The 17,564-nt window shown below is 45.8% G+C and overlaps 1 protein-coding gene across 1 annotated transcript in view; it reads left to right on the forward strand.

Annotated features, from left to right (window-relative positions):
* The window catches only part of Cpped1 (calcineurin like phosphoesterase domain containing 1), a 107,881-nt gene that overhangs the window by 21,087 nt on the left and 69,230 nt on the right, over nucleotides 1-17,564 (forward strand). The gene's annotated exons all lie outside the window — the stretch shown is intronic.

Below are 17,564 nucleotides of genomic sequence, written 5' to 3' on the forward strand. Positions count from 1 at the left end.
CTATTTATTGAATATCAGAAAATGCATGCTCACTTTTTATTTAGAATTTGGGAACACAATCACAGTAATTAGGCAGAGTTACCGTTCAGATAATCCAAGCTTAGTCCCACATGTGTGACTGTCCCAATCCCACATCTGTAACTGTCCCAGTACCACACCTGTGACTGTCCCAATATAACACATGTGACTGTCCCAGTACCACACCTGTGACTGTCCCAGTACCACACCTGTGACTGTCCCAATCCCACACCTGTGACTGTCCCAGTACCACACCTGTGACTGTCCCAGTACCACACCTGTGACTGTCCCTATACCACACCTGTGACTGGCCCAATACAACACATGTGACTGGCCCAATACAACACATGTGACTGGCCCAATACCTCATGTGTGACTGTCCCAATACCACACCTGTGACTGGCCCAATACCGCACCTGTGACTGTTCCAAAACCACACCTGTGACTATCCCAATACCACACCAGTGACTGTCCCAAATCCACACTTGTGACTGTCCCAATACCACACCTGTGACTGTCCCTATACCACATGTGACTATCCCAGTATCACATGTGTGACTGTCCCAGTACCACATGTATGACTGTCCCTATACCACACCTGTGACTGTCCCTATACCACACTGTGACTGTCCCAATGCCACATGTGTGACTGTCCCAGTACCACATGTGTTACTATAATTCAGCCCCTTTTGTTGCTTCTCTTTTTAAATTTTTATTTTATGTGTATGAGAGTTTTGCCTTCATGTATATATGTGCACCATGTGTGTGCAGTACCTGCATAAACCAGAAAAGGCATTGGAACTTCCAGACCTTTGTGAGTCACCATGTGGGTGCTAGGAATTGAACCTAGGTCTCCTACAAGAGCAGCAAGTGCTCTTAACCACGGAGCCATAGCTCTGGCCCTATTCTCTTTGCTTGTTACAGTTTTATTTCTCCCATATCTGTTGTTGCTTTAGTTTTGGCTGGATCCAGGGCCTCAGAGGTTGTTATCTGAACTAAACCCAGAGTGAAGATGTAGGAAGGAAAGGGGACAGCTAGAGCTGTTTTCTTTAACATTCTTGGAGAGCAACAGACAGGGAGAACTCTCAGGAGTGTCCTTGTCTGTTTGCTGGTGTCTTACACAAAGTCATTCATGTGACCATCCGTCTATGACTCCGCTAGGTAGAGCCCATGGATATCACCTATAGAAATATCTGTCCTGGATTAGGCCTGTAAAAATGTGATAGGAAGAGGGAACAGAAGACAGCCACCTCAGTCAGAACCCAGAAGCCTGGGCTACCCCAGTCAGAACCCAGGAGCCTGGGCCACCCCAGTCAGAACCCAGGAGCCTGGGCCACCCCAGTCAGAACCCAGGAGCCTGGGCCACCCCAGTCAGAACCCAGGAGCCTAGGCCACCAGTTCTCCACTTGTGATGGGGCAGGTGAGCAGAGACAATCCCCTTATCTTGGACTCTCACTGAAACAAGCAAGAATGTAGAACTGCCACACATTCTGGAGAAAGTAGAGATGAGCAATGCAGAGACCAAGACCCAGTGACAGCTTTGGGATCCCTGGATCCAGATGTGTGCCATGGGGACAGAACCTCCCTCCCCTACAACAGAGGTAACCATCTGGGCAGCTCTACATGGAAATATATTTGGGAAAATAGTCCTTTGTTTGTTTTGTAGTGAAGTTAAATACTAGCCACTGATGACTTATGGCCAGGGGTTCATAGGTGTTCAGACAGTATAATGTGGAAACAGCGATAGGCCTTAGCGTCTGACATAGTAAGGCAAACTGAGGTGATGAGTGTGTTGATGCAGTACATCGTTGCTATTTCCAGATGGTCTGCTTTGCAGTTAGCTGGTGTCTTGGGGATGATAAGGTCCATGTGCTATCACCTTCGTACCGTTGCTCTGGATCACATAATAGGCGAAGGTCTGCTTCTGTTGGTCCTTGAACATAGATCAAAAAGTTAGCATGTTTCTACCCAGTGGCTTCAGGATATCATGGAGTATCATGGAATTATATAACATATTCTTGTGGATGTTTACCAACTTGTTCTGAATTATGTTAATATATTCAGCCACATTTCAAAATCAGATGTAAGATAAAAGCTTTTCTTGCAGTTACATTGCTTCTTAAGTAGGATATACTAAACATAAATAAACGAAAACCATTTTATGAGCAGTCCTAACAATTGATCAGAAGACCTTGTAAATAGGAACATGCAAACTTCTGAACATACACTTTCTATTCAGTGTGACTGGGTCAGAGCTCATAATCTCCGTGAAGATTTGGGCTGTTTCGGGAGGTTTTAGCTGAACCACACAGAGGACTTTAACTGTTTTTGAATATTTTGTCTGAGATGAACATTTTAAAGCTAGTTATAATTTTTAATATGCAATAACTCGCTCCCCTCATTTAGTGCATTCACCAGGGCTGGCTAGAAAAGCAATTATTTGCTTTGACTACTTAGCACATTGTTAATGACCAAATGCATGCATTAATAAGCAAATAAAATCAGAAAGGTTGCTTTTAATTCTATCATAAATAGTATCTTGAGTCAAGTAGATATTAACTCAAAAGGAAGTAAAAGAACTTTCCAAATAATGAATTTTTTAATGAAAAGTAGCAATATCCTTTTTCATTGTAACTATCCATCGTAACATTCATTCATCCACAAACATCTGCTGATTGCAGAGTAAGTGCCCGTTACAGCACTGGTCACTATGGGTATACCAGTGGAAATGAGAGACCAGGGCCTCTGCAGAGTAGAGGAGAAGGGGAGCCAGAGGCGTAGGGAGGAGGAGGAGGCACTGGTGCCAGGGCTCCAGCTTGAGTTTGGATAAATATGTCTTCATGTTACAGGCACCCATATGTTTTATTTTAATTTTCAATTAAACTCTGTGAGATTAGCCACATTAAAAGTGGCAAATTAAGATCTTGTCCATGTTACTGAGCCCATAGATTTTCTGTCTTTCAGCTCTTTAGCCCAGGGTGACTTTTGTAGGCCCTGCTGACTTTGAGTCATCTACCCACTGAGAGTGTCCCCAGGAGTCTTGTTAGAATCCAATAGTTCCATGTGGAGGACAAATCAGAATGTGATGCTTTAATTTTGGAACAAGAGATTCCAATAAGCCTCTTGCTTGTCACTGACACACAGGTCTATCCCCATGTATTTGGACTTCGGTAGCTCCATGAAACAGAGAACACAGGTTGATTCTTCCCTTGGAATAAAATGTCTTGGAAGAGCTCTTGTATGTTAGCTCTGCCTGAGCAGCTATGCCGTGCTTGAGATTCTTGTGAATGTTAGCCTCAAGAGCTTCTGTTGTGTAGAGGGACGCAAGCCCTTGTTCACATCACTCGACTTCTGTAGCTGCTGGAACAGTGCACACTCACTCTGACAGATCTGGAGCTTCAAAGTACAGTATGAATCTACAGGGCTGTGCGCCTCTCCCACGTAGAATACATTTCTTGGCTTGTTGTGCATCTTCAAAGTCTATAGTCTGGAGTCTTCTCTGGCCCTTGCTGCAACCTCTGGGATTCTCCTTCCCAATCTGACTTTCCTTCCCTCCCTCCCTTCTTCCCTTCCTTTTCCTGATACAGACCTGTGTGATTACACTGGGCCTGCCTGATAACCTAGAGTAATCTTTCCAGTCTGCAAAGTCCCCTTTGCCATGGAAGATAAGGTATTCACAAGTACTGGGAGTTAGCATGTGGATACCTCAGAGGGCTTTATTGAGTCTATCACAGATAACTTGTGATGAGTGAAATTCAGCTCTATAACCAGCTAGTGTTACTGCTGCTGGCTTACGTCCTTGTAAGAGCAATGAAAACCAGATCCAATGGTTATTTCCATTTTTGCTGGTGGGGTATCTGGCTCTGAACAAGGAAGTACCTTTTCCTAAGGCCTTGTATCCTAAATGTGGTACAGTAACTTCTTTTCTAGACCTCTTGCATTTCCCACTGTTGTCTTGCTATTAAAAAACATGGATCCAAAACTGACCAGAGCTTACTGGAGATGGAGCATCTCTGCCCAGGCAGATGTAGCAAGTCTTTATAAAGTCACCAGATGAATCTTATAGACAATACAGTTGAGATGCACTTGCCAGACTAGGATGCTGAGGCCCAGTGCATTCTGTTTTTCATGTATTATATAAGATACCTGTGTGCATGCCAGGAGCCACTGAGAATCCCCTTTGTGGTTGTCATTGACTGTTTAAGCAAGAGAACCACCACTCTTTTAAACGTTTGCCCAGGTTTTGGGGGAGATGCTTTTATGTGTGTAGGTTTTGTTTTGCTTCTTAAATACTCTGAGTAACTAAAGCAGGATGCTTTCTCATGTAGAAAACACCCACAGCAGCATGTTGGCAAAGTGCCCTGAAAAATGGGCACGGCATTTTTTTGAATGGGAGTTGTACATATATAGCCAGGACTGAGTTTTTATTTGGACAATGTACATGTACAGAACTCTTTTATCTGCCATTACAACACTCAGGGGTCTCTAAAAACTAAGATTTTTTTTCTTAAATTTGAGATTGACTTGATTGGTAACAGGACTGCCCTGAATTGACTCAGGATATTCCTGCTCTTTATCTAATGGGGTACTCGCACATTTGTTAGTAGAGAATTTCTGAGCTCTGAAATGGGTTGTTCTCAATTTTCCTCCTTTGTTAGTATATATTCTGCCCCCTCTATTCCCCTTCTAAAGTTTGTAAAAATATAATTTTAAACAAGATCCAGCCCATAAAGTTTTTCATAAGAATTTATGGATCTGCAGAACAGATGCTTGCAACTTACAAAAAACAAAACAAACAAACAAAAAAAAAAACATCCATCAGTTGAAGCAAAAGCTTCTTGTTCCCACTTGTGTGATTCTCCCAGATTAATTTTTACACCTCCCTTCCATGGCAATCACGTGGTAGTTTCAAGGTTTAAATGGTCCCTGATGTTTTAAGGTTGAATATTTGGGACCATTTCTGTTGGAACCAAAGGACCTCAGTGTGAAGCTAGAATTGATCCTGGAGATGATCGGAACAAATTGGGGGAGAGGGTATGTGCACAGAGATGGAGTTCGTTAGGAATGAGCACAGAAGTGGCTACTTAGGTGGAAAGTCTTCATGGTGGAGAAGGGCCGGGCTTCAGAGGCTGCAGAGGCTGGAGAAGAGGGAGAGTCACTTGGTGGCCAGGTCTTGGTGAATGAGTGTCACCATGGAAATATGAATTAGAGGTACGATATGTAGCATTGTGTTTTTCCTTTAGTTAAAGGCCTGAACAGACCAAGAAAGACAAAACAACAAGAACAACAAAAACCAAAGTTTCTTCTTGTTTGATCATCTTAAACAGGGTTCAGATAAAAGTTGTCACCACCCAGTACCCATCCAGACTCTTTTCCCAACTTGACAGCTTCTACTTCTATGAAGAGTGAATAACTGTGTGAAAGGAGGGCATTGAGCAAAGCTGGGATGTGTCTGTGTGCTGGGCTCACAGGCAGGGAATGGAACTATTTGTCTTTCTGCTGCTTTCAGTCCAGTAGGTTTGATGCTCATTCTTCTCAGGCCAGGCAAACATGTGAATACAATTCTGTTACAAGACAGACCCTGATAAGGAAAGCCTCCAAGGCATGATTTCAAAACCAAAGCCAGGATTAAGGATCTGTCCCAAAAAGGGCCTTATCTCTGCCCTCCAACACTGTCAAGTTCACCTTCCCCAAAGCGTAGCTCCAGGGTCCTGAAGGGCAGAATTCATGTGAGAGGGATGGAGAGTTATTAACAGCTGGACATGGGGAGGGAGTGGAGTCACATGAACCTATGTGTGCCTCCCAGGGGTCTTAGCAAGTTACAAATTTCTAGAATAGATGAAATTTAATTTGACATCTGCACTCAGTGCCTATTCTGTACCAGACTCCCTGCAAGTTACCTGTAAAGGAAATGGCTATGCTGTGATCCCCACCCCTCTCCTGCTTCCTCCGTCTCTCATTCATCCTCCCTCCTTCCTTCCATTCCTCTAGTTACTTTACTCTCTCGAAGGATTCAAACTAGAATAGATTTTGGGTATTATTATTATTATTATATTCACTTTCTAAATTATGCAAGCAATGTGTAAATGGGTTGCTTTTTACAAGGATTGAAAATCTTCATGTAGAATCAACCATGAATCCCTTCTCAAGTCTTGACCTGGGGTCACTGTTGTTCAGATATTGTGTGTGTGTGTGTCCAAGCACAGACACAATCACTCTGTGTACATTGTTCTGTGATTTAGTCTTTGCCCTTCCGAGTGTCTGAAAAGTCCTTGTGTTGATGTATACAGACTCTGTCACCTCAGAGTCCATGGATTGCACACTTGTTTACCTCCCCTCCAGGCAGTTCCACCTGAGGTAACTGAGGGTGGGAGGAGACCTAAGCAGTGTTCTGACATCCCATTGGTGCTGCCGTGCCTTCAGTGGTTCTGGAGTCTAAGGGATGAACTTGGGATCCTCCAAGCCATTTGTACTGAGTTCACACTAGCGACTCTGTTTTGTGGCTTCCTGGAGGACCTCTCATGGGGATACAGTGACCTTTCTTCCTGTGATCCCTTTTATGTAACCAGTACCCTTAGTCCATCTGTGATACAGATGGTAAGTTGCTGTGCCACATAGAAAGTTTCCATGTCGTAGAAGCCCTGTGTCCATCATAGAAATGAGTCTTCTTGTTTTTAAAGGACTCAGTTACTTTACATTCAACTATGTTGTTAGCCTTGCATTTTTATTTTTAAATGCCTACTCCAGGAAATGCCAAGATTTAAAATTAATTTACCATACAGTTTCATATACAGAAACAGAAAGAGATTTATTGGCATGCAGGGGTATGATGCCTCAGTCAAAACATCACCAGGCTTGGGATGGGGAATGCACCGAGGCTGTCTCCACTCAGTTTGATGCCAAGAAGCAACCAGAGGCCAATCAGCTCGGCCCCTTGGCTTCTTTACATCCATTATAAGCCCCATGGAAGCATCCGAGCAATCAGGGACAGTACTTCCCTTCTGCTAAAGCTGATTAGAAAAGGTCTGAGCCAATTTACCTAATATTACTAAGTAGGGGGACGCAGAGCCTAAGTTGAAGGGCTGTTTCTGATTAGGTGTATGATTATAATTCTACCCTACCTTTGTCTACCACATATGCGCATGGCTGCTAAAATGGTGTCAGCTCTCTGTTCCCTGTATGACAGGGCATCTTAATCATGCTTGGGCCTTGGGGCCCCTTTGATAGATTGGCAAAGTCTCTGGAACACATCACAGGGTAATATTTTTAAACATAGAGACTTTCCATTGAAACCAACAGTTGTCAAAATACTGTTACAAAATTTGATTGGGTGATATGCATGCTTCTTGGTTGATTGTTCATCTGATGTTCTAACAGGTTAATAACTACCCAGATATGATAGTGACAGTGGACTCCATGTTCTATGGCAAGGGCAAAAACTGAAATGTGATAAGAAACAGGTGTGGTTTCTGATGCTTGAGTCCTTGCCACCTCCATGAGCAGCTGCTAACTTTGTAATACAAGGTAGTGCTATATCAGCATGAGTTCAGTGGAAATCTAGCTTTCTTTTATCTGAAATCCCTACCCCACCCCTCCAGTGCCATGGCCCCAGATTAAGAAACTATGTCTCCACACAGGATCATAGTCCTCTTGATCTCTCTCAGAGCTGCCTTTTCATGGTGACATTATGGACATTATGATTGGCCAAAGTACAAACTCAGTGGCAGAAACTTTACTTTAAAAAAAAATATTGATTCTTTGTGAGTTTCACATCATGTACCCCAGCCCCACTCATCTCCCTGTCCCCTCAGATCCACCCTTCGCCCTTGCAACCTCCTGCCCATAGTAAAATAAACACACATTCGTCCTGAGTGCTGCAGCTGGTGAGAGGCAGAGCTAGCTCTCCTGAGCTCATGACTGCTGTCCTGACTGCTGGGGGTGGTGAGGTGCTGGGGGGTAGGCATCACTTTGTACCTGTGCCAGCCCACAGCAGATGAGGCAGGGTCAGCCTCCCATACTCACACTCTCAGTGCTGGTTCACCCTTGTCCCCCCAACCAGGGCCAACTCCACTGAGCCTCCTAGGCAAGGTGCAGGGCCTCATCTCTCTCTCTTGAGTGCTACCCACCACAGGTGAGAGATGGGGCCAGCTCTCCAGAGCACTGCAGCTAGTGAGGGGTGGGTCCAGGTATGCATAGCCCCTGGACATCCATGTAGCTCCTTGCAGCTGCACTGACCAGCGACAGCCCCTTGTTCTGTAGTGGTAATATGACCCACAGACATTGACACCGACCTCTGCCACGGTGTAGCCATGGACTGAGATGTAGCCCTCAGTGGTACCTCAGGCTGGGACCTCACCATGGCCCCAGGTGACAGGGCTGGCTACTCACTGCAGGTTACTCCTCCAGTTTCCAATTCTGTCTCTCTTTATATTTAAGCCGCTTCACGTCTCTTTCTCTCCCATCTGACCACCACATACTTGCACACTGTGGTGGCTCCTGCTGCAGGCTGGTAGGCCCCTAGGTGACATCCTCCATCCATGCTGTATGGTGTGGCTACAGGCACGAGCTAGAGGGCAGGTTTATGGGTGACATGGCAGTCCGTAGGTCTCTGTCTTCCTCCTCTTGAACTGTGCTGCCTGGGTTTGATTTGAATTGCTTTTTATGAGTCCTTAGGCATAAGACAGCTTTGGCTACCAAGCCGGGCTTCAAGCTAGAATGAACAAAGGACTGCCATCTGCTCTGCCCCTGACTGACATAAGGACACCACCACCAACAGGGTGCCTGTTTGCCCATTGCCACAGGGAAGAAACGTTACTTTTAATTAAAGCTTTCTGAATTGTAGCCAGGAAAAGATGGACATTTGATTACTTTTTTTTTTTTTTTTTTTTTTTGGTTTTTCGAGACAGGGTTTTCCCTGTATAGCCCTGGCTATCCTGGAACTCACTCTGTAGACCAGGCTGGCCTCGAACTCAGAAATCCACCTGCCTCTGCCTCCCAAGTGCTGGGATTAAAGGCGTGCGCCACCACCGCCCGGCAAGACATTTGATTACTTGATGAAAAGATATGATTAGAGTTAAGTAATAGGGACTGAGTTGCCTTTTGATTAGGACACACAAAAAGCCTTCCATATTCTTTATCTCTGGCTTCATCACTGAGATAAAAACAAACAAATAAAGCCCTACAAGTTGAGAGAAACTTCCGTTGTCTGTGTGCTCCATGGTACATTCGAGAAGGCTTAAAAGCAACCAAGCATACAATAGGAAAAGATAGACAGGAAGCAGGTGAGACTGAAGGCAAATGGAAGCTCATGTCACTCACAGGTCAGGGATTTTTTTTCTAGGCAATGTAACACAGGTCCAAAATGGTGAATTTTTGGGTCCATTTTTTAACCTGAGTGGGTAGTTCATAAGTAGGTTTTGTGTAGCTAGTGAACCAACCCTGAAAACCCAGGTGGAATTTAGGATATTTACATAGATGCCTTAGGGAATGACTTGGGGAAAGGGTCTTTGGTTTTCATCAAATCTTTTAAGGGCTCTTGACTCTTAATATTAATGTGTCATCTTCACTGAGCTTAGAGGGATGCCCAAGTCATGTTAAATTAGCATTTCCACATCTGTCAACAAGGGTGTTTCTGGAAGAGATAGGCACTTGAGTCTGGATTGAGGAAAGACCTGACCTCACCAGTATGGTCAGGTGGCATTTGGTACAGAGGCCACTATAAAACAGGATGGTGGGAGAAGGGCAAGTTTGTCCCATTTTTGAGCTGAGACTATCTCCTTGGATGTGACTGCTCCTGAGTCTTGGGCTAGCAATTCACACCACCAGACTTCCTGGACTACAGCTTATGGGCAGCTGGGCATGATTTCTTGGTCTCAATAAACACATGAGCCAGTTCCCATAATGAACCTGCTATAATAATATGTCTGTGTATCTTCCGTTGATTCTCTGGAGAACCCTGACCCATGACTGGCTCTGTGATGCAGAAGGGTACAAGTTCCCAAGGTTCCTGGGGGCAAACATGCTTGTGATCCAGTTCCTAATTTCTGTTCGCTTCTGGGGACTCTTGACTCACTGAAGCTCACACCCTGGAAGCCTTTATGCAATGGCAGGTGGCTGCCCAGGAGTGCCAGACCACCCAACACAGAACTGCACTGGGGCCCCTTCCTCCCTCACGCCCTTCCTTGAGGGTTTTTGGAGACAGTGGATAGAAACATCAGGAACCTGAAGAGGCCCCGGCACAGCAGCATGGAGTGAACAAAGCTGGTGCCTTGAAGCATCTGCTTAGCTAACTGGAGTGTGCACATTGTCCCTGTGCTATTTCTCCTCTCGCTTTCTGGAATTAGAACACTCTACCTTTTCATTGGCCTGTTTTCTTCAACTAAATGAGGTACTAAAAGGCGACATGATCCTGAAGGGGTTCAATTACCGGGTAGTTGGTCAAGTCATCAGAATGGGAAATGAGCAAAATAATGAGAGGCTTGAAACAGAAGTGTAAATACCAGAGCTACTGAGGGGTACGCTTCCCCAGACTCTAGCATTTAGAGGCTTTCCTGTATTCCAGATTCCACGTTCACTGTGTCCTTCCATGCTCCACTGGGAAGGCACCAAAGGTTCTGTTTACTTTATATTGCTTGCTTTCTATAAAACTTTATTATTCTTTTCTTTATCTATTACCCTTTTTCATGTTTAGCTCTTTGTTGATTCTTTGTAAAATTCACATCACACATCCTAACCTCACTCATCTCCCCATTCCCTCATACCTGCCCCAAAAAGAAAAAGAATTTCACTGTGGAAGCTGTAGTGTCTCGTGGTATGTTCCATAGTACACCCTTCTATCCACACGTCTTGCAAATGGTCATTGCAATGAGTCGTTGCTCTGGTTCAAGGCCTCTGGCTTCTGCTACACTGTCAATACTAGATCCTCACTGGGACTCCTCTCAGATATTCTATTGTTGCCCTGTGTCACAGAGATCCTGCAACTTTGGATCTGCAGGACCCACCACTTCACACACTCCAGCAATTCATAGATGGGGTAGATGTCCCCAGATGAGCCAGCTTTAAAGCCCTGGATATGGGTCTAGGTAATATGTGTGTTGATCAGCCCACTGGAACTCCCAAACCCACACTGCCAGGGAGCCTCTCCATCACTGTCTCGACTAGATCATCCAGTACTGTAGCTGGCAAGAGGCAGAGCCAGCTCACCTGTCCTCACACCCTCAGAGCTAGCTCACCCTCCACCATGCCTGCAAGGCCAGCTCTCGAGCATTCGTGACCGCATGGACATTTCTCTCACCCACTGCAGGTGACAAGTGATGAGGCTGGCGAGGGCAGCTCTCCCTTGCCCACATCACCGCATGGCCTGTGAGTGGCAGGGCTAGCTTTCTCACATTCACACCCTCAGGACTGGCTCATCCACAACTCCTGCAACCTGGACCAACTCTAATGTGTTTCCTACACAAGGCGCTGGGCTGCTCTCCAGAGTGCTGAAGTTGGTCAGGAGTGGGGCTGGCTCTCCTGCTCTCATGTCTTCTGAGCCAGTTCTCCCCTGATGCCCAGGTGAGGGGTAGGACCAGTTCTATACAGCCCTCAGTTATCAACATGGTCCCAAGTGGCAGGCCAGACCAGGGACATCTGCCTGACCTTTGATAGCAACAGATCCTCCCCTGCTCCCGCCTCCCACCTGCTGCTGCAGGGCCATGGGCCCAGACGTGGCCCTTGGTGGCAACACAGGTCAGGACCTCACTGTGATGTGAGGTGGCGTCACTGTATTCTCACATCAGGCTGCTCTACCTCTCTTCATTGTCCCCACATCCTTCTGCTTTCCCTCTCCTCTATCTCCTCACAACTTATTTGCTCTTCTCCATGGCACCCAGGGCTTCTGGGTCTCCGGAGTGCTATGCTCTTCCCATGCCAATGTGGCACCGGGCCAGGGTTGTCTCAGGCTTGTTCCCCACCAAGTCCATGTGGTGCCAGATGGGGTTGTCCCAGGCATGGTCTGCCAACCCCAGGCTGTGTGTTGCTGGACCTTCATTTATTATCCTACTGTGGTGAAATACTACTATTACAATATATAAATATTTCTGTGAAGAAATTTTGTATTAAGCCAGTCCTGAGGCTGAGGCAAGAGGATTGCAGGGTTTTCCTAGGCTACTGAGTGAGTTCCAGGCTAGTCCAAGCAACTGAGTGAGGTTCTGTGTCAAAATAAAAAGTCAAAAGAGATACGGAACTCTGAGTGGCTGTGCACCTGCCTGGCTATGTAGTCCAGGGCCAGTCCTGGTCAGTGGGAAGGTAGGAGAAGGGACTTTGTGTCAATCAATAGAAACTAGAAATTTTGTGCGGATAATTCACTCCTCTCAGTCTTTTCCTTTCTTTTCTGAGAAGCACGTAAGAGCACATTCGATAGCACAGTAAATCTCCTTGGTATGTCAGCCAGTTACTGTTATTAATTGTATTCCTTCCACTGGCCAGTGGTACAGATGCAACATAGAAGTTAGGAGTGACTGGGTGCTGCCAGGATAACAAGCTGTAGCTTTTAGATGCAAACTTAAATGAATCTTGTCTAATATCGTATAATTTGAAAACTGGAGAACCTGATTAAACTTGATCTGCTAGCAGCATGGCATCAGGTCACCATGTGAGTGATGTTTATGCCTGCAAAGTTTGAGATCAGTGAATTTACATACCTCAAGTAATTAGGGGAAGATAATGAAAGCATTAATGGTGGAAAGGATTATGGCTCCATAAGTTTTCTGAAACTAGATGAAAGCAAATGTGTCCAATCAAAGGGGTACATCACATCAAAGGGGTACATCACTCCCATGAGTCCCACTTTGTGTGTTCCTCCTGTTGGGGACACAGTTCTTGTAGCAGAATGCCATTCCTGAGAAGTTTCCTGTAGTCACAGGCGGTCCCTTCACTGCTTAATGTCAAACTCAAGTCATCAGATCTATTCATTTGATTTTCCAGTTGGTATGTGTCCTTCTGTAGCTAACACCATTAGCAGGAAGCAGACAGCCTGATACACTAGGCAGGAGCAGAGACACCAAGCATAGGGACTCATGACTAAAAGAACAGGTTTAGATAGATTTCACTTTTTTAGGAACAGAATCCCTGTAGATACCCAAACTGCCCTTGCTGCTGGGCACTTCTTACAGGACCCGTGGTAACCTGGGCTAGAAGCTACTCTCTGTGAGCCCACCTCTGCATGCCTGTGACTTCACCTCTGTATACCTGTGACTCCATGTACACCTCTCTACGTCTCTCTCTGTACATCTGTGAATCAGTTAAAAGAACAGGACTCTGAGGTCACTTGTTGACACTCAAATCCTGGCTTGGTTGCTTATGTGACAGGTAAGTTACTTATTTCCTCCTTAAGGAGTTATCTGTAGAAAGCAGGGACTGTACAACTTCATGTTGCTCACAGGAATCCAGGGAGATCATCTCTAGGAGGAGCTAAGGCTCGGCTGGCATTCAGTGCCTCTCAGCCTGTCGTTACTGATGTTTTATTCTTATGAGGATTTCTTTTACATTTATTTCATACCACATGCGAGTGTTTTGCCTCCATGCGTGTATATGTACTGCATGTATGTCTGGTGCCACAGAGACCAGAGAGGACAGCGCATCCCCTGGAACTGGAGTTACAGATGCTGATGATCTACCATGTGGGTGCTAAGAACCTACACCAGGTCCTGTATAAGAGCAACAAGTGCTCTTAGCCACTGAGCCATCTCCCTAGCCCCTAGTTGATTACATTTGATCCATTTATTTAAATCCATTGCTTTAACATACAGCCATGGCCACAGTCAGCCATACATTATTCAGGCTAGCCCGTGTTCATGCCACACCCCTCCTGCACCACACACCTGCCGGACCACTCTCCATCTGTAGATTTGCCTGTTCTGTGTGTCTTTATATAACTAACTATACAACAGGAGTGCCTGGCTTCCTTCTCTTAGCACAACATTTCCTTGATTCATCTATGTTGTTACCTTTGTTGAATAAATACTTGGTTTATGAATATGCCACATTTAATGACCTATTAAAACTACATTTTAAATTTTCTTGTGTAGTAAATCCTTGATAGATGTTGAACCAAATGATAATATTAAGGAAAATGAAAGTTTATTTTTTTCCCTTGATGTATGATACAACTAGAACAATTTGATACTTTTTAACCCCATTGCTAAATAATATTCTAATTGGCCCAAACATCCAATTCCTCCTCTCCTTTGTGTTCCATGTCCCTTACCACATAACGACAGTGTGAGCCAATGAGAGCTGCTTTGTTTTTGAAACACAGTCTCATATGTCTCAGAGCAAGCTCAGACTCACTGTGTAGCTGAGGATGGCCTTAAACTCCCTCCCGTCTACCTCGTGAGTGCTGTCATTACAGGTGTGTGCCATCATGCCCAATTTTATGCAGTGCTGGGACTGAACCCTGGGTGCATGCTAGGTTAGCACTCTGCCAACTGAGTTACATGCCAGTTCAAAGGGGTTGCTATCAATGTGAGAAAAAAAATCCCAAGGAACAAAGTAGAAACAGGGGCTATTAGTGCCCAGGTTGTTCCCAAAGATGCCCTGAATTGTGGCTCAAAGAGCTGAATGTCTACCTGCTGTAAGGCCTGACTCCTGGTTCCATTTCTCCTTTAAATAGAGGCTGGTTTTGTCTGAAAATGAACCCCAAGCATTTAGAAACTAGAAGTAAGCTTACTACCCTGACTATGGAGTTACCCATACTTTTCAAATGTTTCCTAAGAAGTCATTTAGTCATTTCAGAAAATGAAATTTTCCCTGATTGATTGATTCCTTTTCCAAAAGCCTAAGTAGCCACTGGAATTTGGGAAGGTCTAGTTACAGAAGTCCCTGATGTTATGAGTGGGATGGGAAGTGCCTTGCACAGGTACCTGTGTTTGAACATGGGTATCTAGCTCAGTGTTGTAGGATTTTGTAGAGCATTTGGGACTCTGGCTTACTGTGCAGAGGTGGATTGCTGGACACCAGACTTAAAAGTGGTATCTGCTTCTGGCTCTGGTCCTCCTTCAGGTCTCCTCTATGTGTCCATTGGAGAAGCCATTGCTCCAAGCTCCTACCATCACGACCAGTCCACTCCAGCCTCCACACCTTTCCCACCATGACAGACTGTGTCTCCTGATCTCTGGACCCAAACCAGCCTCTCCTCCTCTTGGCTGTTCCTGTCAGCCACTGTCACAGCCATCACAAGAGCTAAGTGACACACATGGCACTGGAGTGCTGCTGAGATAGCCTCCCTGTTAGGAAATGCAGTGTTTGTCCTTCTGTGCAGGCGTGTAAACCATCAGCTCACCCTGCCCAGCACCACTCAGCAGATAGCTTTCGTGTTTATGGCCACGGCCCAGCTGAGTAGCTGCAGCTAGGACTTCCTGACACTGCAGGAGTTTCTGCAGGATGAGCCCTTGCATATGCTGCCCTCCACTGGGCCGAGCCTGCATAGAGACAGGTAAATAGGGACTGGTATGGGAAAGACCTGCATTTTCCCCTGAATTTGATGGCAGCCTATCTGAGATGGGTGCTCTTTTGAATCTAGACCACCGAGTGCAAAGTGATCTCTCCCCACAACGACACCAGTGCAGAGCTTTGTGGCAAAATGCAAAGGGTGATCTGGGTCACCCTGCCAGTGCTTGGCCACATGGGCATTAGCAGGTTAATAGGAAGGCAGTGACTTGGGAGTTGCTGCTCCTTGTTTAATAGCCTGGGACAGCAGTACTCAAAGTTGGCACATTTAAATTCTTCACTTATCAGTAAATTAAAAGCAGCCCCTAGAGTCCCTCATCTGGGGCTCTCTAAACACTTGCCACATGGTGCAGGGATTGGCGGCACTTGTGAGGAAAAGCAGTTTTGTCATTGTGCCCATGTGCTGAGGGAGGGCCTTGCCACAACCCCAAGGTAAACAAACAACAGCGACAACAAACCGTGGCCTTCATTGTGGCAGTCCCCAGACGCCACTGAGGCCACCCGTGAGCTTCTCCCACTGCAGCATTGCCATCCTAAACTCTCTTCATTTTGAGATCGCAGCATCATTTCTACTGTGAAGAGCAAACTTAGCAGCCAGTTTTCGTCACTGTTAATGGCACTCATAGTGGACGTTTGACTTCCCAGCACGTTTGTTCCTTTCACATCTGAAGAGTTTCCTTCGAGATGTAGTCTGGGAGGGAAGCTGAGACCACCTGCTAGGTTGGCAGCCAGATGGCCAAGACATGGCTCAGGCCTGTGACTCCGTCTCAGCTAGCCAGACCCACCTGAACTGTATTCAACTCCTGGATATTGGTGACAGGTAAGAGGCAGGGGTCCATCCCTGATCATGGAGGGACGTAGCAGCTACCTGTGCTTTCCAAGTTTACTGTGGCCAGGATCAGCATCGACATGCACCTCCAGTGGTGTCCATGGCTCATGCTCAGGCTTTGTGCCTAGGCCTGTTTCTCCCAAGGAACAAATTTCGTGTGGCTGGAAGGGCAGGGAGGACTACACCTGTTCTCACAGCCTCAGCTTGGCCCACCTGCTTTAATAGTATGAAGACAATACCAGACATGCTTGATGCCCTTCCTTTGGCCTCCAGAAGCAGGGCACCTCAATAAATTTGTATTTTCCAAGAACCTCTCCTAGGAGGAGGGAAGTTCTGATATCTGGTATTAGACAGAAATGGGACTCCCAGGAAGGGATTTCACACAGTATTGACAACTTGTCTGACCACCTTGTAAAAAGACTGGAGCCACACAGTGATAGGCAGGACCACACCTTGACCAGGACTGCTTAGCTATGCATATTTCTTATCTTGTATAAACCTAAATCTCACAGCAGGACCCTGCAGAGGGACTTGGGGTACAGAGTAGGGTCACGGGATTGTGTGTTTCTCTTCCCAATATGGCCATATTGAAGAGATCTTCTTTCTCTGCTTTCAATGTTACCTGTCTGATTAATTGGCCTATTGAGGATAGATGGCCAAACTCAGCATGTCAGGATCTCCAGAGCCCAGAAACAAAACAAAGCTAACAACAGTGCCTTCGTGTGTGGCATGCCAGTGTGAGGATGAAAGTGCAGCATCAATGTCACACGATACGGATTGAACAAACATGGAAAGCAGTTTCTTTTATCCATAGGTAGTTGCGGGGGTTAGGCAAAAATTGACTGGGAGACACATAGCACAGCATTTGGTAGGCAGTGAGCCCCTCGTAAACTGTAATGACCACAGCAGTGGATTTCCTTGCATCCTTTCCAGCCTGAAGGCTTCTGGAGTAGTTCTCTCGCTTTGTCTCTGTTAGGTTTGGGATGGGCAGGTTGGAGCGGAGGAGTTTATCAGAAGAGTTTTAATGCGTGGACTGACAGGCAGGGCGGCAGCATACTGAGGGCCCCCAGGAGAGTTGCAGCCTAGCACCAGCTAGAGAAACTGGCAAGTCAAAGAGAACTGGAGCCCATATGGCAGAAGAGGGGACCTTTTTATATGTGGTGAGGGTTAGGGACATTCATAGAAAGAGCCTGCAGCCAGGAAGAGGGGACCTTTTTATATGTGGTGA

Source organism: Grammomys surdaster, unplaced genomic scaffold (assembly GCF_004785775.1).
Source record: "Grammomys surdaster isolate TR1022 unplaced genomic scaffold, NIH_TR_1.0 334, whole genome shotgun sequence".
NCBI lineage: Eukaryota > Metazoa > Chordata > Mammalia > Rodentia > Muridae > Grammomys > Grammomys surdaster.